The sequence below is a fragment of the Macrobrachium rosenbergii genome, chromosome 15, assembly GCF_040412425.1.
Source record: "Macrobrachium rosenbergii isolate ZJJX-2024 chromosome 15, ASM4041242v1, whole genome shotgun sequence".
NCBI lineage: Eukaryota > Metazoa > Arthropoda > Malacostraca > Decapoda > Palaemonidae > Macrobrachium > Macrobrachium rosenbergii.
In genome coordinates, this window is record NC_089755.1 from 13867227 (window position 1) to 13892570 (window position 25344).

The 25344-nt window shown below is 39.6% G+C and overlaps 2 long non-coding RNA genes across 4 annotated transcripts in view; one reads left to right on the forward strand and one right to left on the reverse strand.

The window, feature by feature from the left end:
* The window catches only part of LOC136846445 (uncharacterized), a 798351-nt gene that overhangs the window by 340261 nt on the left and 432746 nt on the right, over positions 1–25344 (reverse strand). The gene's annotated exons all lie outside the window — the stretch shown is intronic.
* LOC136846446 (uncharacterized) overlaps positions 11409–25344 on the forward strand; it is a 143931-nt gene continuing 129995 nt past the window's right edge. The window contains exon 1 of the long non-coding RNA XR_010855400.1: positions 11409–11479. This is a non-coding gene — a long non-coding RNA (uncharacterized lncRNA). The remainder of the gene's footprint in view (positions 11480–25344) is intronic.

Here is a 25344-nt window from a genome sequence, read left to right on the forward strand (position 1 = left end):
CTGGAAAAAAGAATTGAACAATATAAGAAATATATGAGATATGCATAAGGAACAGCGGTATATTTGTAAAATGTTAGTGAGAACAATCATTCTATCAATTGGGAAGGGGAGAAAAGGATTGTAAAATATTCTAATAATGCACTGAAAGGAACATCATTGAATCTGAAGCTTCAATAAAAGAAAGCTCTTGTATTCTTTTTATGTTTATTTTGATTTTATTTTTTATGTTGTGGGATGTATAAATTCTGATCCTTTAATATCAAAAGAAATTTGTAAATTCGTGAAAAAAACTTTAAGGTATTTTCAATAAAAAAGAAATAAAAAATTATATGAAAAATAGGATTACCATATTTGTAAACATTTGCATTCCACTGCATTTACTCTGCAACGCACAATAATTTTGCAATAAAGTCGAAATGAAAACTTTACATCTCTAATGTTAATAATTATATAAGCTAAATACTTTAGGATGAAATAAAATAATATAAAAACCAAGGAATATACCTGCTTCTCTTCTACAGGTGATTTTATTCAAAGGAGTTTTTGTCATCAGCTTATCTTAATTATCTATTGCTTCCAATGCAAGAAAAAGTCAAGCTCTACATAATGGGAAAAAATAATCATTGCATAATTTTTCAAGAAATGTATTTATTCTCTAATTTGATTAAAACTGGGTGCTTTGTGTTGCCTATTCAGGAGATACAGATAGGGACTCCATAGACTGTAATCCTCTGTATATTGCAATTTAGTTCCTGCAAATGGAATCGAATTCGCAGAAAACGCTTGTGGTTCAATTCTCTTCTGTAGTTTATTCTAATCTGCTAGCGTATGCTGCAGAAGGGAGCAGACGTAGAATAATAATAATAATAATAATAATAATAATAATAATAATAATAATAATAATAATAATAATAATAATAATAATAATAATAATAATAATAACAACACTTAGGAAGGCGACCCTCTGGTAAACATGTTTCATTAAGAATTATGGCTGCATCAGCATAGTTTATTTGCTATTAAAGTTTCTCTCTTTTTCTGGTTCCTTTTTCTCTGGGGAAAGATCACTTAATAATAATACGAGCAGTGTACTCTATCAATTACTGGGTCATTCACGTTTTCGTAGAATTATCTACGTATTTATTTCAGTTCATTACTAAACTTAACAACTTGCATATCATCAATATTTTTTCCATAAGTCTTAAAGTTTCCGGTTGCTGGGATTTGGGAACACGAAGGAAACTCATCTAGTATGAAAAAGATGTTTACATCGTCCATTTACTTCCCAAGAGCATTAATAATCTTTGTTTGCTCATACTTCAGTTTGTCTCTCGCTCACTCCCTCCCCAGGTAAACTGAACCTCGTTGGTACAGGTAATTATTCACTTAGGAAATAATGCAAGTCTTCTGATAACTCTTGCTTTTGTTGTAGATTCAAATCTCCTTTCTAGCGAACTGGAATTTAATACCTCTTTGGTGATTTAGATACCTTCTCTTCCCTTTCTCTTTTACTTTCTCTCGGATTTCGTCGGCCACTGAAGAAATGGAGAGCTTTCAGTCGTTCCCAGAAGCTTTAAGAAAATCAAAATGGGAATCGTGAATGAAGACTACTGATATTTCTTGTCATCATTGAATGCATGAACTCTAATCGTCTTTACGCATTGGGAATTAATATTTATGAGTTCTTAGAGCTCATGAATTAACAATTTTTATTCCATCAGCCCGGGACCCGGCCCTAACACTTAGCATTTTTTTTATTGTTATTGCAGCCTTGATAAAAGGTCGCCGAGCTGCAAGAATTCAGAAAAAAGCAGTCTTCTAATTTTGAATGATTTTACGCTTCCTGTCTTTCTGCTCCGTTCTCAGACTGTTTCCCTTGCATTTAGAAAACGAAAAAGGAGAAACGAATTATATCAGAAGAAAACTGATGTCTATAAGGTTTCAGTACTCTTGAAATCTTGGAGGTTTTTATGGAAACTGATCCAAATCATGATTTTAAAAAGACTTTACAAATTAACTCGTTCTTCAACAGTGATACAAACAATCATTAGCGCCCGTGGGAAAATAAGAGTGATTTTCTTTGGGGTTTTCAAACACGAGATGCAGAAGAAGAAGAAACTGATTCAAACGTTGGATATACTTTTGTTAGATGAAAAATAGACATAACTCCATTACCATTAAAAACTATTAGTGTGAAGTGGGTGTCCATCTTTTAGCTATCCATTAGCAATCCAAGTAGGGTCATCTATCATTCATTTCCCATCGAACTGCATACGAATCAAAGATTATGTAAAAGCTTAGTACGATTTGTATTGCTATACTGAAGTGAATCTTATTCGGGAATGGAACAAGATCTAAAGGATTTTATCGATCTGAGAATAAAGCTTTAAGAAGATTATTAGAGTCTAATGGCAGGATGCAATTAGAAATGACGTCATAAAGGAAATGATGGAAGTTCCATATGGAGATGAGATAATGATGAAAGTGAAACAGAGATGGTTTGGACATGTCCGTCGCCCAACCCCTGGGGAACAGAGGTTGGTAGAGTCACCTGGGACCTGGGGCGCCGGGAGAGTTGAAAGACCCAGACCTAGTTGGATAAGGCCTATGAGAAGGGAGGCTGGAGATTTGTGGAAGACAAAGCACAGGAAAGAGATGAGGGGCCGAGTCTTACAGACCCTTTGCTGTGCACGGAGTTGGATTAGATGATGAGGAATGATATGATGATGATGAAACCCTGAAAACATGAAAGTATTTACATGAATAAGAGAGAGAGAATAAGAAAACAGTCTAAGAATGAGAAGCTAATGCATTGTCATTTATTAGAAATGTTTACTGACAAGTCATTAAGTTTCGATATAAAGATCATTTCTTGATCATAACACACCTGTTCAGTCTGTGGAATGAGAAGCTAATGCATTATCTTTTATTAGACACAATCACTGTCATGTCCTTAGTTTCAATACAAAAATCACGACGTCGAAATTTCGGTTAAAAAACTTTTGTTTCACGACTCACAAGCAACGAGTCTTCGGCGCAACTCAGCCCCAATCCAGTTTCCAATTCCCCGAAGAAAGAGAAAAGCAAACCAATAGTCATCATCGATAAAGCAAACGTCCCAATCACCGCTCTGAGGCCAAGAAGACTCCAAGTGGAAGGAGCAGAATCCCACGTCATGAGGCTTTGAATTGTCCTCCTCTGACCATTAAAGTTTTATGTCAATTATTATTATTATATTAAAGGGCTTTTCCTCTCCTCGCACTTTCACAGCCCCAGAGGTAGAGAGGAAGCTCAGGTGGGCTCCTCACTCGGAGGAAAGGAGCTGAGGAAATCATTCCCTCTGGAGACGAGGGCCTTGTGTTTACATTCCCTAAAAGTAAATACTTTCCTGGCGACTGGAGCGAAGCAAAATATGTAGATTAAAATACGTTCCTTCGTTTTATGAGGGGCTTTATTGACTTTGAGAATATATATATATATATATATATATATATATATATATATATATATATATATATATATGTATATATATATATATATATGTGTATATATAAACGCACATAACAACATAATTAACTATATATTTCACAAATTATAATAACATACATTATTCAGTTCTGTGAATGCAAAGCTAATACATTTGAAACAGTAAAGAATATTGTAGTGAAATTTGAAAGATATATATATATATATATATATATATATATATATATATATATATATATATATATATATATATATATATATATACATATATACATACACACACACACACACACAACTGTCAATGAAAATTAAATATATAGGTATGCAAATATCGTTTGACAAAACAATTGGAAAGTGATATTTCACTGGTTTCCTTTGCTTGTCCAGTTTGTTGGTTTTGCCTTATATTCCTTTTCGAAATTCCAACTAAGCCGATTTGTAAATATTAAACTGTCATATTGAAAATAAAATTCAAAACAAAAGCTGCAAATTGATAGAAAGAGAAAGTGTTGGATGCAACTGATTTTCATAGTGAGAAAAGTGATTAAAAACTCAAAGTGAAACCAAATCTACGTTTAGAATATTGTTCAGTAAAATGCAGGTATCTGTGGTGCAAGTATTCAGATGAACATCTCACGTTAAAGGATATTATAGTTTCCGATACATTACAACGAAAGACAAAACAGAAAAGGACTTTTCATATCAGACATGGCCTCATCTCTCACTCGAATCCGTCTGAGTAGAAAAGGAAGTCAAGTCCATTACAGAGTTTGTTTTTTGGGGGGAAAATGGTGCAACTTTTAACTTTTATCCCGGCAATGTCTCCATCAGCCTCACACAAAGGGAAATGTGTTAGAACTCAAACTCATTATCAGCCTCGGTGGATGATTTTTTTTCTTCGTTTCTTCATCTATATTTTTACTTTTACTTTATCATCTATACTTGTGAATGTGCGTGATGTATCTGTCTTATTACTCTCTTGAGAATCTACAGGACATATCAAAACTGTGAGACCTCCGGAATATCCGAAATATCTTCATTTATAGAGATAAATATTTTTTTCTTTTTAAAAATCCAAAATTCTGCTCACGGATTCCAATCCACCCCACATCCCCGTCTATCGACTACGAGGCCTAACCCAGTTCAGCTGTGGCACTCTTACGTGAGATTCCAGAAAAATTAAGAAAAAATTAGTGTTTGTCAATGCTTCTCCGGATTTCTTTGCACGACATTCTTCGGAAGACCTCCTTTGCATGTTGCTGGGATGCTTTGCAATACTTCCTTCTTTCTTTTTTGAGGTGATGTATTTTAACATAATTTTCTGATTTCTTTTTTTATTAAGAAGCTAATTTGATTTTAGCTTAAATGTCTGAGTTATTTTTGTTCATATCATTTCATCCATTTTATATTTTTGAAAACGAACTAAATCCAAAGCACCTCTCTCTCTCTCTCTCTCTCTCTCTCTCTCTCTCTCTCTCTCTCTCTCTCTCTCTCTGAACTCTGAGTCTCAAACAAGACGAAGTGGAAAGGAAGATAATGATCTTGTTCCCCAAAGTCCAGAAAAGCCTGAAGTGTTGAAAAGGTCTTTTCTTCCTGGTTGGAAGTCTTCTCATTGTGACAGGTCTTTTGTTCTCTCTGACTAAACTAGAGGTCCTGTGTCTGCAATGGCCTCTTTTTAATTCTCGAATTCTTCACACCTTTTGGATATGCTCGTCACTACAAAAGCCTTAGATCCAAATGAAATAAATATGAAGTAATTCTGATGTCTGTTGCAGGATTCGAACCCTGCATCCAGAGCATTGGAACGAGGTTACGTTCCTGACCTGACCACGAGAAGAATAAAAAAAGTATAATGTTGCTTATATATATATATATATATATATATATATATATATGAATGTCTTTTACTGTAATATGACAGTATAAAACAGATAACAGAAACAAGGGTATATACACAAAACATATGTAGGTGTATATACACAAAAGCAAGTCTCAAGTTGGCATGCAGGTGGCCATTGACCCAGGAAGGATGGAAATTAAGGTATTGCCTTGTGATTTTTGGCTTCGTTAGCTCCCGTCTGGCGATGCTTCTGGTGGTCGTATTTTCTGAAACATCTTCTTAAGAAGATGCTTGAGGATTAACTCATCGATGTCATTTGATTTCCAATGTCCTCCTGACAGGTTCATATTTTTGGTTTGATTGATGATAGCAGATTCCAGCATCTTCCTTTTGTACAAACAACTACTTTGAAAACCAGCTCAGCCTCACTCCAGTTTATGCTATGGGCTTTATCCCTAATATGTAGGAAAATCTCTGAACTCTCTGAAGCATATCAAACTGATATTTTGTGCTCTGTTATTCTTTTGAGATGGACCTACCTGTCTCCCCATGTAAATCTCATTACAATTGTTGCACAGAATCTTGTAAACTCTGGTTTCTTCCCCTTTTTTATTTAAGTATATGTTAATAAGCGAGCTCCCGATGGATTTGGGATAATGGGATTATTAGACCTGAGATGTTCTGTGGCTTTTTAGATGTTTTCATTGTGCAGAAGCTTTATTTTGTCGTTAAAATGACAACAAGCAAATAGATTTTAATGGCAAAATATAACTTCCATTCTGAATTGGCTACTGCTGAGGAAGACATTACGGACTTGGCCAAGGACTCCTTCCTTCTTGAAGACGGAGCCTTCTACCGGGTTTCCCGGGGGAGGTCAGAGCCTGCTTCCATCTTCCACTGATGTGTGGTAGTTCCTCTGTCTCTACAGCCAGGTGTCGCCTGGACCGCCCTTGAACGAAAGTTTTACTGACCGGGCCTCCGTAAGACAGTTAAGACCTTCACCACCTCCTGTCCACCGTGCCAGATCACCCGCAATCCGAATGAGGTTGTTCCTAAGGCCCTACTGAGAAACATCCTTTCGGTAGGAGTCCCCTTCAAGAATGTCTGCATGGACTAATTCATGCCGGAAGGGCATACGAGGGGCAAGTTTGGCAAGTCACTGCCTAACGATCATAGACCGCTTCACACGGTACCCAAAATAATACCTGTCCCGAGCGAGAGCTCCAAGAATGTGGTGGAAGCCGTCATCCAGTTTTTTTCTGCCGTTTTGGATTCCCCATAATCCTTCAGACAGACCAGGGGCGGCACTTTATGTCGCAGGAGTGTTGTTACAGTATGGCTAGCCATGGCGTCCGGCATATCCATTCAACTTCATAACGTCCGGAGAGTCAGAGGATAATGGAGAGATTCCACCAAACCCTGAGGTCAACATTAGCTGAGCATGGTCATGAAGATGGGACAGATTAGGAGAACCTTTAGGCTCTTGCAATTCAGCAAGCGCCTGTGGATACGCCTGGGCTGATCCCTCCAAGACCAGATGGGCAACAGATCTCCCAACCATCCAGCGGAAACTCCAAGCCACCTGGCAAGAGGAGGGCCAAGTGGCTCCATATTAATTTATTACAGCCATGTGTTCCCCGCAAGGAAAGGACAACCAAGAGTCAACCAACTACAACGGGCGCGATAGTTGGCACTTTATCAATAGTGCTACCCCCATCCTCAAATTCAGAAGTCCTGTACCACCTTGAGATCATCACCCCAGGGCTGGATGACACCAAGAGAGAAGAGGTGCGTCAGTTACTAGCCGACTATCCTGACGTTACCGAAGACACACTCGGGTGCACGAAGGAAGCTAAGCATACCATAAAGGTACTCGAAGGAGTCTGCCCAGTAGTGCAGGGCTATTATAAGACAAACCCTGAAAAGTCCTGAAAAATAGAGGAATAGGTCAAGTTCCAGCTTGGCCTGGTCGAAAGGAGTGGCGGCCAATGGTCCTCACCTGTCGTCTTGGTCCCCAAGGAGGTGGGGGAGATAGGCTCTGTATCAATTACAGAAAATTGAATGATGTCACCCAGCCTGAGCCCTACCCTCTTCCGAGGATTGATACTTGCCTAGACAGCCTCGGGAGCGCTCATTACTTGAGCAAGATTGATCTCAAGAAAGGCTATTGGAAGGTGCCTCTAGCAGAAGAATCACAGCCACTCACTGCCTTCATTACTCCCAAGGATTTCTATCAGTATAAGGTCATGCCATTTGGGCTGAAGAATGCCCCGAGCTGCTTTCAGCAGCTTATGAATAAAATCTTGGAAGGTAGTGAAAACTGTGTCATCTATCTCAACGACATAGTGACCTATGCAGACTCCTGTGAGCAACATCTGTTTATCCTCCGCCAGATCCTACTAGCCCTTTGAAAGCAAACGTCCAAGCCATACGCAGTATGCCATGTCCCCATACAAAAAAGGAGGCACTGCAATTCATCGGTATGATCCAATATTTTTGCCAGTTCATACCGAATTTTGCTGACACCACTGCCCCTATCACCAACCTCTTACAAGGAAAACAGCCATTCCACTGCACCCCAGAATGCGAGCGGGTTTATGACAATCTGAATGAAAGCAATCCTAATCAGCTTACCCGTTCTCCATACCCCAAAGTCTTGTTTGGTGTGCCAAATGGAATGAGACCTACCTCAAAGAATGCCTTGCGCAGTTTTCTTCAGCTGAGAAATCCATTAATGTTCCATAACGCATCCAACAGTCACCAAAATTGATACCATCTTGATCAGCAGTTTCCTAGGACGCAGCAAAGGATCCCATGTTCAGCCCATCAGTAATTATGAAAGAAGGGATGACTAACGTGAAATTTCACAGGAATCTCACAGTAAAAAAATCAGTACTGTAAAACAGCAGACGACAAGGAGTACTGAAAATAAGATTCACGTTAGAAAATGAGGCCCAGTGCCTTGTGCTCTCCGTGAAGAGTGAAAGGAATCTGCCCCGTCTTAGAAAACCCTCATCCAGGTAAACAATAGTTTTAAGCGAAGGTGGCGATGAAACACACAACTAGCACCAAGGTAATTACGCTCAAAAAGATATACACATGGAATCTCGAGCTATTTAAGCTTAATAATAAGATTCTTTAATCTTACTGTGTACATAGAAAAATCAAAGAAACTGGACTTTTAAGATTAAAACTAAAATAGAAAAATGTATTATAAATACAGTTTTTATACAGGCAGTAACTAAAGTAACTTTTGTTGTGAACTTATTCACTTGCCCTCTCTCTCGCTGGCCGCCATAGGAAGATAACTTCAGCTCCTAAATAAGGTACAGTACCAGGAAGGATTTTTTCGTCAGTCACATTCCCTATTCTTTCATAGTGCGATGTACCTACAGTGAGACCTGTATTGCTTTCTATATTTTGTGCTTTTTAATTTGCAAAGCATTGACGAGAAGTGTAACATAATCGTATGTTATTCGAGTCATTGGATTCGAGTTCAGCCTAGGCGTCTTCTATGCAATTCCTCAATTCCTTCATTACAGTGCTAGTTCCGGTTGAGTAACCATAAGTCTTCTGATTACAGGTTAGGAGTTAGTCAGCTATGGATCTGTGTATCATCTTGTGTGTGTGTGGTCCCCACTACCTCGTTTTCAATGCCCTTTGAAGCGGGCATCCCATTGTGTTTACTCCAACAAATTCCCAGTCATTTGCTCTTCACCTTATTACCCCAGAATTACGCTGCCATTCTTCTGATGTCTTTTCTTTTGTAAATATAATTAATTAAGTTAAACCCCAGGGTTTACCTAATCACTCCCCTCTTGAAGTAAGCCTTCAGCCGTATTTTGTTGTTTATAATTTTAGCTGACCTCAAGGCCAGAGTCCAGATTTTTATGGTAATTAAGGTAAGTTGCATACCATCCTAGTGTACCCCATTGATCTAGCAGGACCCCAGCTTTAAAATTATAACTATATATGTGTATATGTATATATATATATATATATATATATATATATATATATATATATATATATATATATACATACATACATACATATATCTTATACCCAAATTCTCAACCTTCAGGAACCTCTACCACAAACATCAGAAGTGTGACAGGAGCAGCGCTGGGTCTAAAGGTATCCCAGGACCCGAAGAAAGTGCGTGAAGGATTGCATGCCCTCCTGAAATAGCCAGGGGAAGGAATTCTGTGCAAATGGAAAGAGATTCTGGCCTTCGGGAACAGTGTGTTTTATGCTCCTTAAATGCGGACATTTTCCGTTTAACAATCTCCTCTCTCTCTCTCTCTCTCTCTCTCTCTCTCTCTCTCTCTCTCTCTCTCTCTCTCTCTCTCTCTCTCTCTCTCTCTCGGGCGTCTTGCAAAATTCGGCTGTACATCGTAAACCACTTTGGGCCTTCCCTTCAAAGAAGGAGTCTGGCGCCCCAAAGTTTTGCATTTTTTGAAGTAGGCATGACACCCAGAGAGAGAGAGTGTTAGAGAGAGAGAGAGAGAGAGAGAGAGAGAGGAAAACTTTATCTTACTTCTAGTCCCTTAAAGTTTCACTGAAATTCGAGAAATGGCATAAGGAACTTTCTCTACTCTAGGGAATTTTTCGTTTATCTTGCTTCGGGATATATGGTGGGACTTTTTGCTTCAAATTGCAATGTCTTATTTGAAAGGTTCTCGGAATTTTTCTGTATAAACTATAGATCATTAAGAATCTCTCTCTCTCTCTCTCTCTCTCTCTCTCTCTCTCTCTCTCTCTCTCTCTCTCTCTCTTTGCGGCGGCTAGAACACGCGTTTTAAAGCTACTAGTCTGGGCGTCCCTCGGAGCTTCTCTGCGTAAAAACAAAGAAAAGACAGTAAATATCTCATGTTATTTCAGTAAAATTTTAGAAGTTATGCATTTAGTCCATAAAGCCCTTCTCATTTCAAAACCATTACTTCCTTCCTTTTCCGCAGGTATTGCCAACTTGCCTATAGTCGTCTAACAGTCTCAATGTATGTTGTAGCGCTTGAATGAATAACATGAAAATGCGCTGAATGGAAACCAACAGTTTGCACGCAGGAGAGAGCTAACAAACTGATGCAATAGGCAGAACAGAAATATATCAAATTGAATGAACTGGCAAGTTGGCAACTATCCTTTTCATGTCGTCCAATGCAGCAATAGAATGCCTCTCTTCCCCCAGGCCATTCTATTCACTCCTTTCCTGGTCTTGTGAGGAGGTGAATACACATGTTTAGATATATACCGAATGTATATTCACTGATTGAATAAGCATTGGCCGTTTGGGGAGGAAATGGCCGAGTAATTAACTGAAAACGAGGTTTGATTTTGTGTCTGTTGTAGACCTGCAGCGTTGCTGTCCTACCACAGAGGCAGTAGAAGAAGAAGTTACTCAACACCTGTCATGTTATCGTATATTTTTATGCCGTAATTTTGAATTTAGTTTAGCACAGTAAAGTCTTAAATTTCATAGCAGTCGGGCAAGACTCCTTTGGTCAAAGATGGACCATTATAATAGCCGTTTGGGGAGCCTTGACTGAGCAGTGTTGCCAACCTGGGGAAATTTTCCCAGATTTAGGGAATCAGTGGCCTGGAATCCCTGATGGGGAAAATGTCTCTAAATTTCGGAAAGTTGGAAGCTTTGAGTGATATTCAGTATTCGATGCAATTTATAAAAAAAACTGATTTACATATACAAGCTTTGTATATGTAAATTAGCCGTTCTGATAAATTGCAGGTGGTCAAGTTACCATAGACGATACCTTTAATAGAAATTCAAGCAGCCTTATTGAAAAAAAAAAAGAAACTATTTTTTTAAAGGTCCATCCTTGCAGGAGAACCGTCTGTTTTGATGCAATTTCTCCTTCATACCCACAGGTCCAATACAGTGAATTTATAATGTAGTAATATTATTTTTTTATTTGAATTAAATACTTAGGGAGCCTGTATTGCTGCTTTGTGACTTTCTGAAATGTACTTTTATAGTTTAATTTCATGTGTGTTATAATGTCAACAACGTAAGACGTGAGGACTTCTGGGAAATTTCTGCCTTAGGGTTGAGGGAACTATGGAGGACGGTGGTTGGCATCACTGGACTGCCACTAGAACGAGTTGGTGATTGCTCCAGGCTGGATATAAGCTTGTGTGAGGAACTCGTTTTGTAATTATTAATTTTCTTTAATGAAGACTGAAAATTGAATTTGGTAAAGGAAATTTAGGCCTGGTTTAGTACTTTTGTTGTTTCAGAGGAAGTCTTCGTATGGAATAGGCCTAGTACCTATTGCCTTGTGTGCCTGTGGAGGTTATAACTTTAGCCTATTTATTTTATCATAGCCCTAAACGAAATGAGTTTCGGATTAAGTATGACGAAATCAACTCTCTACATTTTTAGGAAGCTTTTTTCACTTTGTTATTAAACAATATCTCAGTGAGGAGCTCCTCCTTAGAATTACCAAAAAATATATATACTGTAGGCTACTGTATTTTGACTTGAGTGCATTATTGCATAATCACAGTCTGTGAGGTTAATTAGGGTAATCCCTGTGTCTGTCGAGTTCTGCACAGAACCTGTAGCCATGAGGTTGTTCTTTTTATGGGGTTCTTATACTAACCATTGAGGTGGGTTGGGGGTTATAAATCCATTTATCTATTTATGAGGTCACTCAGCAGATTGACGTCTCAGTGGAGGTTTGTTCCAAGTTTTGAGTTGTGGAAATAATTGTTCATTGTTATAATAATACTCAAATAGATGTTTTAATGTTTTAGAAATTACAAAAAAATACTCAAAGTTTTCATCTTTTTAAACGTTACAAAAATACAGATACTTTGTTCAGGCTAATTATAAATATTTTCCACTTAACCCAACCTGTGGGATTTTGGGTTCTTACATGAACTCAAAAGTTACTGTTTTCATTCATTTTTATACCATTTTTATTTTTATGTTGCTAATGAAGTTAAGGAACATATTATGGTCATAGAAACTGTATTGTTAAAGTCTGCATTTTATCTTGATATTAGTTAAGAATAGGTAGAGGGTAGCCTATGTGGAATCTTTCAGTTATGTCTTGTATAATTTGCAAGCAAAGAGTACCTTTGACACTTTGTGGCAGGTGAATCATATGTCACAAAGTGTCACAGGTACTTTGTGGCAGATGAGTCACCTTCAGTGTCACAGTTAGTTATCTGACAACAGGTACTAACCCTGTAACAAATTTTCACAAACACTGATGTCAGGTCATGCTCAAAAAAACTAGGTTCAGTTCTTAGTAATGACTCCTGATGTTCAGATGTGCAATTTTTGTTCCCTATTATTTTATCTGTATTGCAAAATTTCATGCAAAATTTTGTGCCTCAAGTTTTGAAAGATTCTGATGTTCATATCTGTGTCGTATTAGTAGTTTTAGAGATACTGAACTGCCCATACATACACTAATGCAATTATGGGGGATACAGGGATATATTAAATGTCCCCATGATACCTCTGCAAGTTCTCATTCTAATTATTAAATGTTTTCAGAGTGTCTATTGTTTATTGAATATTTTCAAAGTGACACCAAGCACTAGGTTATTTTAGGTTAGGAGGTCAAGGATGGCAAAGGCTCCAGCCTTGCTCACCAGGTAGGGACCCAGCATCCTAGGTTAGGTTAAGGTGGGGGCGGGCATCCAATGGGGCTGGGTAAGAAACAGGTGCCCTTGGGTTGGGTTAGGTTGCAACCCTCTTATTTATTTTAATTTACAGTTCTTTTGGTCAGGTTAGAGCAGAGTAGGCCCCTGTATTCCATTTGGTTGTGTTTTCCTCCCCTGAAAGTCCTGGTTTTCCTACTGTGGTCCCCCAACATTGCAGGATATAAGGGGGCGTGCAGTATCTCTAGAACTACTGATTTACTACCAAATTAGCACCAGAAACATTGAGAGCAAACAGTAAAACATAGGAAAACCTTCTGTTAAATAACAGAATGTGATTATGGTCTGCATGTCCACAGGTGTAAAAGAGTGTGCAGTTGACCTTCATCTAAAGCTTAAGCCAGTGTTGAGTGGGTTTAGTGTCTGAGCCTCTGTAATCACACTTGACTATGACCTGTATTTTCCAGTAATAGGATTACCTCCTTTTGCTTGAATGTTGTAAAGTAATGTCTTGAAGCCATGCAAGCTGTTTGAATGCAACTGATGTTATGTGGGATGAATCTTAACTTACAGGCACCATCCCACTTACAAACGGGTTATATACCTTCTGGACGGCCGTTTATATGTTGAATTGTTTGTAAGTTGATTACTGTACTCTTTATGCTTATGTAGGTACAGTATGATATAAGATTAGCTCTTCCTTGGGCGAGTCGGTAGAGTTGTGGCCTTGCACTCGTTAGGCCCGAGTTCGACTCCAAGGCCGGCTAATGAAGAGTTACAGGAATTTATTTCTGGTGATGGAAATTCATTTCTCGATATAATGTGGTTTGGATTCTACAATAAGCTGTAGGTCCCGTTGCTAAGTAACCAATTGGTTCTTAGCCATGTTAAATAGGTTTAATCCTTCGGGCCAGCCCTAGGTAAAACTAAGGTATACTTAACTTATGATATAAGATTAATACAGTATTTTACATTTATTCATCCTAAAACACAATACACTGTACATACAGTACTGTATGTACAGAGTAGGTGCACAAAACAAAATTTGAACTTACGGGTGGCAAAGGGGAGAGCTCTGAAAACCATTTTAATGTGTGATCCCGTTTGTTTGTATCTGAATGTTTGTAAGTTTAATGTTCGTAATGAGGATGGTGTCGGTATTGCATGAATGTTTAGTTTTCTGTTTCATTATGCCACAAACCCCTCAATCACTTTAAACCATCCACCTTGGAAAGGAAACCTCAGGTTTTCAGGCATTGCCCAGGGAAGGACAAGCCTTGTAATAGGTTCCTCTCCTCTTTCAAGACCCTCATGCCCTCCGTGCCTCATGCAGGAGGCTTGATTGAAATTAGACTAGTCCATGTTCTAAGTACCATGTCTGGCTGTTTAAACAGTGGGTAAAGTTTACCAGGAAGAAGAAGAGAGAAGATGTCTCCTCGGTGTTGTCAGATTGTAATACTCCATCAGTGACACTGAAAGTCCTCATGATCAGAGTGGCCCTTGGCACCCCCTGCCCTGCCTTGAGATGATTCTGTTCTTGGACACATCAAACAAGGGTTGGGGTGAACACCTGGGGGAGGTATTAGTGTCAGGTGTGTGGGACCAGAATGACAAGCACCTCAATATCCTGGAACTGAAAGCTGCATTTCTGGCCCTTCAGGAGTTTCAGAACTGAATTGATGGGGCACTCCTTGGTGTTTATGAGTGACAACACCAGTGGTGGCATACGTCAACAAGCAAGGGGGATTGGTGTCCTTCCAGCTTCACTGTTTGGGGGTGAGGTTGCACTTGTGGGCAGTAGCTCACTAGGTAGAGCTGTCTGCCTGGTACATGTCAGGGACTCAAAACATAAGCCCAGTTGCCAGAGTCATGATAAGGACGAAATGGTCTCTGAACCCAGGCATTGCAGAGAGACTCTTTGCACTTGGGGCTCTGGGTAAAGACCTCTTTGCCACCTGGCACAACAGGAAGCTTCCAGTGTTCTGTTCACACCTTCTAGCACCTTTGGGACAACCTAGTGACCTTTGCCTTCCCTCAGTTTTGCCTGATTTGTTGGATAATCAACAGGGTGCTGATTACCCTGAATCTCAGGTTGACTCTGGTTACCCCCAAGTGGCCGCATGCTGGGTGGTATCTGGACCTGCTAGCTCTGTTATCCGAGGCCCCAAGAGAGATTCCCACCAGGCCATGGAAGCGTTGGCACTTCACACCTGGAGACTAGCCAGCATCTCCTATGAGCGAGAGGTTCCTCTTGCTGCATAGCAAAGGCAATGTCTAGATACCTTCAAAAATCCTCAGTGGCTGCATGCCAGGGAAATGGGCCATCTTCTATAGTTGGTGTCGTCAGCAGAGTATCTCTCCAATCAGAGAAACTCTTCAGCAGGTAGCATGGACTGTCTTCATCTTTCTTTGCTGAAAGAAGTCTTCACTTGTCCAAATCCTTAGTTTGAAAGGAGTCGATCTCTCTTCCGCGTGGAAGATTTGTCTGAGGCTTCGAACAGTCTTGCTGTCCAGAAACTCAGTTAGTTTGAAAGGAGAAATCTGATCTCTCTTCCTGTGGAAGATCTCGAAGTAATATTCAGGGTGTTTGCCATCTGCCTGATGGTCTGAAGATCAAATGGTGCAGAGAGAGTACATCCGAAACCTCTTTATTGCCAGGATAACAGTCTTTTTGCCTACCCAGAGAACTCAGTCCCCATGAGTGGGATGTGATTCTCATTCATCTAAGGAGCCTGACTTGTATTTGCTACCTGGTTTTAAGCCTCAAAAGCCTCAACCATCTCGACCGACCAGTGCAATTTCTGGTGTGGATTTTTTTCCAAAGCCTTTACAGGGGCTTAGCAGTCTGTGACATCCCTGGAATCCCTTTGAGAACTCTTGGAGTTGTCACACAGAAATCTGACCCATTGAGACCCTTTGTTTCTTTCTTTCACTGGTTTGAGATAACACAAGGGAGTCAGGTGAGATTCATGGCCTCAATCCTCCTTCGAAGAGGCATCTTTGAAGTCAAGCACAAGAAGATCCTCGACCACAGGAATTGGATGCAATGTTTGCTGGGGATGGGGATGATTTCTTTATTCAGTTATGCTCAAGTTTGTCCAAGAATTTGCTTGTGGGGACAGTAAGTTTGTCCAAGAATACTCAGACTGCCCCAGTTATTAGAATGAGGGGTGGCTGAGGTGGGACGAAAATATAAAGAACTTCAGGTTTGTATGTTAGGAAAAATACAAATTACTGTAAAAATTTTTTTTTTTGTAGATGTTATGTTTCTTCCGTGATGTTTTGTGAAATGGTGGTGGAAATGAATAGTATTAAAGGTTATGTATTTTCATTGAAGCATTCTTTGGCCTCATAGTTACCCCTATTCTGTTGGCATCATGCATCAGGTTGCTGAGGTTTTGTAGAAAGGTTGCTGATTATGTAGAATGTTTGTTACTAATCTAAGACTTTTGGCATGCATTCATTCTTCACTTTTATATTTATTTATTATTTGTATCTGGTATACAGATATGCAGATAATTACTTTCTCTGACCTCTCTCTTTATTCTTCTTCCAGAGGTTGAAGCCTAACATTGCAGCAGAAGCCAAGGGAATGGTGTCACTTCAAACTATCCATTACACCCAGAGGTACTGAATTCACCCATTGACTCTTTACACTTCAAAAGTTGATGCAGGTAAGTAATCATTGCTCAGTCACCCACCAAGACCTACTTTGCATTAAGAAGTGAGACAAGAGATCAGAATCTACTGAACCTGAAAATTGTTGACTTATGTATTGGTAATTCTATATTGCAGCTCCTGTTGCCCTCTCTTCTTTGATTCCTCTTAAATAAAATCCCTTCTGTGGTGGTGTGGTGTATCCTGCTTGTCCACTGAGGTGCTTTTCTTATTGGACTGTTTTGTTGTGTTGTGGGATGGTGTATTTTTGGTGTTTGTAGGAACCTCTGTGTGTTTGTCTCAAAGGAATTTGATCTATCAGTTGCTTTCCTTAATCACTTGAATTTTCTTTTAAGTTTTCTTTTTATTTAAAGATAGAGGCCTATGTTATTTAGTGGTTATCTTGTTTGCATTGGCTATTTATAACAGTAGGTAACTATCCAAATAATAAATTTTAATATGAAACTTTATATAGTAATACTTGCTGTCATTATTATTATTAATTAGGAAAAGAGAGTTCTAGACTTTGAATAAACACCCAGCCCGACCAATATGCAACAATTACTCAATTTACTGTACACACCTATTCCTGTTCCACTGCTCGCCCAAGCCAGCTCATGACCCCAACAACCAAAAGAAAGACTTACGAACCAACCCAACAAACCACAGACAAGGACACACAGCCTTTTGTCACCACCACAGACTCCTGACTGCTTCCCATCACCTTTTGTTTTTCACCCTACCGTCTGCTATACGTCTTCTGACGTCACAGCAACAACCATTGCAACCATTCCTAACATAATGAGAGGACTGGCTTTACAAACACCCAATAAAATTAACAGCATACTTTGTCTACATTTCTTAAATGTATAATGCCTACACCTACTTCACTAACCCATTTAAGTAAAGTAACAAAATAATAATGATTAAATTAATACAACTGACAGATAATCAGACTTCGCCCTGGGGCACTTTCCCACCTCCTGATCATCTTTCCAGATGAGTGAGAGTTTGGAAGAAGTATAAATAAATGTATTATATATCCCTATAATATGTTTGTCACATTTCATAAATTGATTTGCTTGTTCACATTTTAGGCAGATGTTAAGTACTCTACTTACAGTAATACTTATACAGTATAATCCTCTTTAACAATGAATAACCAAACAAGTGAATTTGGGAGTTATTGTAGGAATGGCATGCAGTAATGATTATAAACTGACATGACTTAGAAATTCAAGCTGCATTCTCATACACTTCATAGCTTCAAGTGCCATCTGAGTAAATTATGTACACAGTTTCTTATGAGATTAATAGTTTTTCTATAAATTAATTTTGCAAAATAAAATGTTTACAGTTTTGAAAATCAATTCTTTGAAGGGTCAGTTATATAACAGCAGATGAAAGGTAACTTAATCCCTGTCCTGCAATGCAGATGTTAGATACAATGTACAGGGTATTATGGTAAATGCCAGAGAAGGCTATCTGTTATTTGTTCACTATTGGGGGTGCTGTTTTTCTAGAATGATCCTTCCTAACATCATACAACAGAATGCTTTATATAAGTGACTTACCAAGCAATTACACAGCTACTAGCTTTCTACACAGCAGTCTGACGAAATTCATATTTTCGCGGTGGCGCTGCCATCGCTAGTGTAGGTAATAGAGTCCCACCCACTTTCGGGACTGATAGGTACAACTCAGCATAGAGCTTCAATTCGTTTTCTGTGGCTCCCGATTAACGTCTGTAGTCTTTTGCAGTTGCTGGTTCATTTTTCTGGGTTTTTGTCCAGTATTTTTGGTGAAGTATTCTCTCTCATTTTTTGTGGTGGCTTTTCCTATCTTAGTAATATTGTTAGTTAATTTTATTTGTAAGATGGACAAATATGTCAGACTCCAGGTAATCAAGCATTCATTATTGTGTTAAGGGTCGTAAAATTAGACTTGTTAAAGTGGCTTATGATTTGCACACTAAGTGTGGCAAGTGTAGGGGGCAGGAATATAGTAGAGAGCTTACATGTCCAGAGTGTCAGGGTTGGGAAGATAGCAAAGGAAGACCTTGAAATCCCATCTGGACAACTAAGACCGAGATAGGAAAAGGAAGGCGGCCCTTAGATTCAAAAAGTAGAGCTAGTCATGAGATTCTTTACCTGAAAAGTAGCTCTGTTTCTTTTCCTTTGATTCATGTTGTGTCTCCATCCTTAGCCCTCCTACACATTTTCTTTTACCAGGTTCCCATGCCTGATGTGTTGCCAGTCTTGAAGCAAAATTCTTAGCCAATACTGTTATGGAATTAACTTCCTCTTTCAGGGATTTTGTGTTGAAAACGGCGCCAAGTGTCAGTGTTGCGGCCAGTGACAGTGTTGTGAGTGTTGAGGAGGTGACTGTCCATTGGCTGGTGCTCCTAGACGAAAGTCATTGTCCCGGTCCCCGGCACCTGGGAGAAAACATACCGGAGGTCCAAGGGAGTCCAGTTGCACAGTACCAGGCTACGACAGAGCGCCACTGAAAAGGCATCTTGCTCATTGCTTCTCGTCTGTCATCGGATTTGGAAGACTCTTTGCTGGATGTGAGGCATCGTGGCGTCGATCTTCCATCTCTCAGCCTTTGAAAAGACAATTCGCTGTGGCAGACAGCTCTCCTCCTCCTGTCAACTGTGGCAACTGTGGAGTGTTTGGTGCCAACATTTGGTCGCTTGGCATCAAAAGTGGGGCACTCAGTGCCTCTTCCTCCATCAGCTGAGGAAAATTTTGCTTTACCCCGATTAAGTGTCAGCTTGAGGAATTTATGGGCTTTTCAAAAAGAAACTGTCGTTTCCAAGAGGATGAGGACAAACTGGAACAAGATACCTCTCTTTCGTTTGCTTATTCATCGTTGCTAAGGTTCCTTGTGGCGAATTTTCCAGATTTCTTTGAGCCTGCTGCTCCTGTTTCCCCAGCCTCGACATTTCTTAGGAGGAAACAGACTGCTGACGTCATTTGCCTCCCCAAGCTAGTGGTTTCCTCTTCTTCAAAAAAAAGATTTTCGAGAAGTGGATGAGTGGCTGGCCATGAATAGGGACCAAGGTAAAGCCCTCCTTCCAAACTTCTCAAGAAATAGTATCAATTCTATGCCACTGGGGAAGCTCCCTCCTTGGGAGTCTCTGGCGCCTCCCAGGGGGTTTTCATTCTGCATTCTTCCTACAGGCCAAGAGATTGTCCTGTCGACCATAACTGGCCAGATCTGTCAAGAATCTGTTCAAGGTAATAGAAAAGGCTTCCTTGATTGGATGATGGAAGCTTTAGTTAGAAAAAAGATTGTCTGGTCTGGCCAAGCTTCTGACTGGTTCCAAGTATTGTCTTGCGAGGATGGTTCACAAGCTCATCTCTTTTTCTAGAATCTTAAACCAGTTAGCTGACTTTTTTACCTTTGCCACTATAGGAGTCTCCCACCATCACAGAAGTCAGCTTCTTGTTCTCTCCATTAGGCAGACCCATCTCTTACAAGACACTGTTTGAGATCCTCTCTGATCTTCAGAAGAAATTACAGCTGGTTCATCTGGTTTTTAAGTAAATGAGGACTGGAACTGAGAGACCAGGGAGTCCAAAAGCAAAATAAGGAAGAGGGAGCAAAACAAGAACAAAATAACCATAAACCTATTTATTAATTATCTCCAAGTCCATTTAGAATTTACATTTTGATGAGTTTAAGGTTCAAGAAAAAGCATAACAAAATGGATTACAGCAGCAGAAGTTTTATCAAAAAGTAAAATGAATTAATAAAATTGACACTGAAATTACATTATTAGGCTCAGTGAAAAAAACCTGCCCAACACGCAAATAAGCCATCTTGCTCAACCCCATCTTATTATGATGAGAAAATACTCCTGACTGTATGGACATTTGCTCATCAGTCCCCATCTAACGACCAAAATGACAAACCAGCTGCTAAGAAATGAGAACATACACTTGTTGAGCCAGGCCCATCCTCTTTTTGGGAAAATATCAGAGGGCCAGAACCTCGGGATCCAATATAGAATCAAAATCCAATGACATAAACACCCCTTCTCCAAGTCGCCGATCACTTGACTCATTAGTATCAACTTAGTAAACATGGAAACAACCACAGACAAACAGCAATATAAGGAGGTTTTAGATCTCAAACAGTAGGGATTTTAACACATTTTGATGGTCCAAGTCAAGGATGGGGCCTCCTGCGATGGTTGTGGTCAGTCCATTCCTTCATCCTTGAAACGCAGACCACAAAAACCAGTGAAGGTCATGCTACCTCAAGTAACAGGGCATACTGAAGGACATCCAGCCTCAACCTGCAGGACGATCTCCATGTCCTGACATCCAGATTCAAGAAAATTCCACCACTTTGTTATATGGGGTCTAACTGCCAGCCTCATCCTCAACCTGTCCACGGCCTCACCATTGTTCACTCAAATCCTAGCTCCTTGGGAAATGGCTTTAACCATCCCAGTTGTCAGTGTTTGTCTAAATCTGAAGATTGGGCTTTAACTTGTAACTTGCTCAATCTCAGAAAAAGAGTGGGCAGCTGGGGACCTGGGTCTTGCACCAACATAACGAAACACAGGGGCAGGTAAAACAATGAGGCAATCCTTCAGTTTAATCTGGGAAAACCCAAACAGAATACCATCCTTACACCATCCTCAGAGATCAAGACAACCTTGAAAATTTTTACATAAAAATTTTTTTTTAAAGGGAGTTCACACCACTCACCTAGAAGATTCTGACGCTTCAGGAGGTCGGGGGAGCCCACTGGAGTTGACAGAACCAATCCTGGTATATCAGAGAGCTCACATGTTGTCATGAACTAGGGCCCTGGTTCATCAGGTTTTAACTAAATGAACACTCTTTAGTTTAAAAGCAGTAAATCATTACCAGAACCAAGACGCTGCTCAAATGCAGTAAACATTGTTATAATGAAAGACCTAAATCAAGATCAGTACCAGGATAGATTATAGGTTTCTTCCGCATAAAATTCATTGATCATCACAGACCAATTGTTCGCTGCAACGCCAACTAGCCGATGGAGTGGATCTCAAAATGTTGAGTGATGATTTCTACCAACAGGATAAAAACCAGCAAATGGACTGCTTTGCAACATCAAGAAATCATTGTTTGCTCCCAGTAGGTCCCAACGGAATCTACATGGGCGATGGATGAAATCTGTTGGATTGGTGACTCATGACCACGTGTATATCGTCTTAAATTGATCTTGTTGATCAACAAGTTCAACACACATCCAACCCTGATCGCTCCATTCTGGCCCAGGGAGGAATGTTCATCATCCCATTGTCTGTTAAGTGACTTCTTGCTGTCTTAGGTTCCATCCATATTGTCCTACTGCCAACCTTCTGGTTTGTCATGAACGGTTAGAGCAAAAAGGTTTTTACTGTCATCTTTTGCTTACTGCAAAAGACTTCCTTCTTGGCAGTATCACCAATCCAGGCAGTCAGTTTTCTAGAATGAGACCAAAAAAAATAACTAACGTAGAAACTATAAACCAGTTAGATAATTTTACCTTTACATCAACTGATGAAACCATCAAGGGAAACATAGGTTATTGTTTTGAAGGTCATTTCAAAGAAATAATGACTGTTCCTGAAACCTCCAAATTAGAAAATCCTGGATTTCTCTCCTGAATTTGATGTTATTGTGAAGTAGCTTACGAGCTCAACTTTTAGAACACCTCAGCTTGACTTCTTTTAAGAATCTCATGAGGAGACTCTTCTCTGTGGCATTAGCAGTTGCCAAATGCGTTAGCGAGCGGCAAGCCTTCAACATGAGAGTAGGCTTTTCAAATGGAAATGCAGTATACTCTCTCTCTCTCTTGGTTTCCTCGCCAAGAATGAGGACGTTTCCAAGCCATGGCCTTCCTCGTTCGTTATTAAGAAAGTAACAGACATCCTTGGGCCAGAGGAGGAAGAGAGACTTCTTTGTCCTGTGGGAGCCTTGAAGTACTATCTTCAGAAGACAGAAAAGATCAGAGGACCTTGACAAGCTTTGGGCTCAGTGAAGAACCCTTCATGCCATTCTGTCAAAGAATGCACTTTATTTCTTCCTAGAAGTTCGATTACAGAAGTGCATTTTCAACTTCAAGAAGATGTTTATCTTCCTTAAGGTCAAAGCTCATGAGGTTTGAGCGCTACTTTGACTCAGCCTGGAGCGCCTCTTTTGACGCTTTGCACCGCTTCATCAATCTTTGCACCCATCCAATTGACGCCAACTCCGACTGTGGAACATCAGCACCAACAGCTCATTGTCACAGTTGATGCCAAACTCTGGGCACTTGGCGCCAAACTTCGGGATCCGTGGCTGGCATGGTTGGGAAAGGAAGCATAGCGGGGGCTCTCTGTCCATCTGCTATCTCTTCGCCATGTTCTAAGGTCATTGAGTTTAAGGAGGCCTGGGGTACAGTGTACCTGGAATGCCCCAGTTTTTAATGGTTGGGGTGGTTGTTTAATTTTGGTTGTAGGTGGCAGTGTTACGTTTATTCTGGTCTATGCTGCTGGGGGCAGTTTGTTGCGCTATCACTGAACTTCCATGGCTGTAGGGGTGACTCTTGGCCAATACTGCCACGCCCTCTACAGGTTAAGATGAGCATCGACCAGGCGGTACCCGTAAAGTGGCTCTCTTACCAGATAAGATACAACAAGCACATCCAATGCTAGCAGCCTTTCTAGTTCAGTCATTATCTTTATTAATGTTTTGATCAGAACATATCCATGATTCCCACACTCCTTGCAGTGTGGAATCAGCATAATTGCTTGGCAAGTCACTTATATAAAAATGTTTTTATGATAAAATAAAAGTTTTATATGTACTTACCAAGCAATTACATTATCAGAACCCACCCTCCTCCCCTCAGTGGACATTTAGGCATCAAAGGAATTGAAGCTCTATGCTGAGTTGTACCTATCAGCCCTGAAAGTGGGCAAGACCCTGTCACCTACACTAACGATGGCAGTGCCAACCGCAAACCGTGTGGAAAGCTAGTAGCTATGTAATTGCTTGGTAAGTATAAATAAAACTTTATCATAAAAATGTCATTTTTTAGAATTTCCATTAATATTATGCAACAGTATCTTTGCATTATTTCCATGTAAGTTACTGAATTCTCTATTATTAAGCAGTGTATGATGTTTCATCTTTGTAGAAGCAAAGTATGGTTTCAAATTATGCACAGTATTGAGAAAGACCTGGCAAACAATTATGTACTTTATTGATACTGTACTGATGTTGTAGGTTATAAGAAGTAAAACAAGTAGCATGATGTCTATTTTTAAGTAAGGATAGGGATGGTTAATTTGGAATAGAGGAACATAGTATTAATGATATGATAGAATAGTACTCTGATCGTTAGTGTGAGTTATCACTGAGGAAGGGACTCCTCTTATCTTTGGACTTCTTATATGTGCACTCCCATGTCCCCGTTCATGTGGCAGTCAGAGATGGTGTGCCTTTGTATGGGAGGATAGAGTAATTCAGCTTTAAGCTCTCTGCTCATTTTGGGCACTGCCCTCAAGTCTTAATTCCCAGAGTTTACACACCAGTAGCTGCCTTGGATGGCTTTCTCAGTGATGCATCTTTAGATGTTTTTCATTATATGTCAAAATTTGACTTAACTATGAGGGATGCTATAGTATGCCATGTCTTTCAGATTATCATCATCAATGCACAGGTTTCTCCAGAGTCCAAAATCCTCTATCCAACTGTGACAGCGTCTCGTTCCTGGGGCTTTTCATTTGTTTTTTTTTCTTGAGGCCATTTTGCCTCTCAATATTACAGTATGCTTTACTCTGTATCTGCCCTTCTGTCCCACCAACACCCTCCTTTTGCACTCATTTTCTTCATTCAGAAGATTGTCAGAATACTGTTTCAAGCTTTCCAGTATCCTTTTTATTTCAACTTTAATTTTCTCCGTGTTTATCTTTGGTTTCCATTGTCCCTGTTACATCTCTACAAGTTTCAGGCTCATATATTCTGAATATTGGTCTGGTGTTTGTGTATATATTGTATGGAGTTCATTAGAAAATGTAATTATTTTCATTTTTATATGCTGTTTTCCAGCATTACTTAACCATAAAAGATTTAAGATTTGCTGCAGCTTTTTAAGCTCATTAATAATTTTTAAATATGTAACTTACCAAGTAATTACATAGCTATTAGTTTCTACTTTAATGGCAGCTTTAGAATTGAATTCATGGGCACTCTTTTGTGTTGGTGCAGGTAAGTGCCCACCCACTTCCTGGGAAGTATAGGTACAACATAGCTGAAGTTAGTTTTTGCTGCTCGGTGACCATACATTGGTTGTTCAGCAGCTTTGTTTTGAAGTTCAGGAGTATTCACCAGATGGTTCTGGATTGTTTTCGAAGGATTTGGCAAAGTATTACATTTTAACATCTATATTTTCTTAGCTTAGATGTTTAGTTTAGCTTTATTTTTTTTTTTGGACCTATTATGTCAGACTCAAGTAAGTCTAGTAACCAGCATTGTAGCAAGGGCTGCAATACTATGTTGACTTCTTCCAGATATGATGCTCATTAAGTATGTTTTCATTACCGAGGACAAGTTTGTTCTCCTGACTTGACGTGTGAAGAATGTAGAGACTGGGACGAAATTAAATGGAGAATTTTGACTGCCCATTTAGATAAGTTAGAGAAGGCTAGGCACAGAAAGGTGGCTGCTAGAGCCAAGGCTAGAGCTTCAGTGTCCTCTACT